The following is a 2102-nucleotide window of genomic DNA, read 5'->3' as shown; positions in this document are numbered from 1 at the left end:
TCTCTTTAATACACTAAAATTCTTGCAAAGATTCGGTACTGTTGCAGACCACTATAGGAACATTCTCCCACTAGAAGAGCCCAATCGCATCTTCATTTCTGTGTTGAAATTCAATGTAATATCTATGTAGAGTGCTGGGAGGCTTTATGAAGGAGTTAAGTATGGATGTTTACGATTTTGCCGTAGCTTTTAATTATATTATAAAAATAAATAAATATTCCATTATTGTTCACAAGGTCATTATGAGAGCATGGCCAAGAGTAACCACGGCTAATGAGGATAGATTTGAGTTGTTGTCTTTCTCTTTCAAGCATTACGCAGTTGAAGATATAATGAGTGCTCCCATCTTCAATTTTACAAGTTGGACATTCTTTATTGATGTATTCAGTAAATCTGTGTAGGTACTTGGCAAATTTACCATGATCGGTGAAAAATTGAGTGGACCAAAAACATGGTTTCATCCATGTGTATTTAAAGATATCTTTAATGGTTGGAAAAAATTTGTAAGTAATTTTACCCTCATTGCTGTTCCATTTTTGCTGCCAGTTGTTGAGCATATTGCTCCAAAGAAGGCCCTTGATAGTATTCAAGCTGACCTTGTTATAAGAAATTATAAGCTGATCATTATTAGCAGCATGTTTAGCCAAGTGATCTGCTCTTTCATTGCCACTAGTCCCCCTATGTGCCATTACCCACTTGAATTTATAGACATTATTTGAACTTAGAACAGACTTTTTAATAGCTGTAGACAATGGGTGAGCTTTAGTGCTTTTAATTGTGGCCAGTGAAGAAGCGCTGTCACTACATATTGTAATTCTTGTACAGCTACAATTCAAACAGCTACAATTGAAACAGCTACAATTGAAACAGCTACAATTCAAAATAGATATTATCAACAAATAACAGTACTATTACCATTAAACTTAGAGCTGTAACTAGGGTATGGCCAATGTGGCCCTCGCCACAGGCACTGATTTAATAAAGGTGCCAACAAAAAGGTTTTGAAATAATATGTATTTGAAATTAATAACACAAAAAAAAATTTTTATATTTATATTTACAGTTGACCCCCCTATAATGCAGTAGATATGTTCCACTTTATAAGAATTTCACGTTGTAGGAATCCTTAAATACATGAGAGCCAATCACAGCCTAGCATGCGTACAGTTTGCGGACTACGGCTGTTTGAAAGGTTTCCATCCACAACATTAATCAATTCTAGACTAATTTGACTCAACATTTCCAAAACACATATAATTTTTTGGGAATAATCCATATAAATTATGCTATAAACAAAAAATTGTAGGATTACTTACCAAGTGTGCACCGTTCGACGATGCCATTGCTTAAGCTTGTTTTTGTTGCGGAGCAGTGCACCAAATAACGGGCACGTTTTCTGATAAGTTATTTTGCTGTGAAAAATTTGTTGAACTTTGGAGACATCATTAATAGAAATAACTTTTATGGCTGTTGAATAAGAAATGTTTTTTCACAAGAAATGTATAAAATTACAGTACTTTATTAGACTTACAGTACCTAATTTAGGCCTATATACTGCACAGATAATAGTAAACTCAACTTACTCGCCTAAACTCTCCATAGCGTGTAAGTAGTTCAGCTGCTCGTCCACTATTGGTCCAGATTCGACCAATCCTGTTGCGACACGAGTCGACGATGACGTTTTACCTCATTTTACGAGTCTCTTTTAGTGTCTTTATACGAATACGGTCGCAATTTTTTTGCCGCGATATACGAATCCACATTACATAAACCCGTGTTATAGGGGAGTCTACTGTATATAGTATTTAAATGTCATTAGATAATTTTTTTATAATAGCATTTTTTTAAAATAAATTTTTTTTCAATAATAAAAATTAAAAAGGCACCATTTTCATTCTTGGCCATAGGCATCCAAAATCCTTGTTACAGCTCTGGTTAAACTGATGGTGATATGCTTATCTGGAAATTTATAATTAATTAATTGTAATCTGAAAATTTTTGATGTAATGTTTGATCAATAAAATTTATTAGATTTTATCTTTTAAAATCTTCTTTTTGTATGCTTTAATTAATTCACTGAATGTGAAATCATGTTTGTCATT

Source organism: Centruroides sculpturatus, unplaced genomic scaffold, assembly GCF_000671375.1.
Source record: "Centruroides sculpturatus isolate CEXI.00-Female unplaced genomic scaffold, Cexi_2.0 scaffold151, whole genome shotgun sequence".
Lineage (NCBI taxonomy): Eukaryota > Metazoa > Arthropoda > Arachnida > Scorpiones > Buthidae > Centruroides > Centruroides sculpturatus.
The sequence above is the reverse complement of the archived record's forward strand: the minus strand, read 5'-3'. Positions refer to the sequence as shown.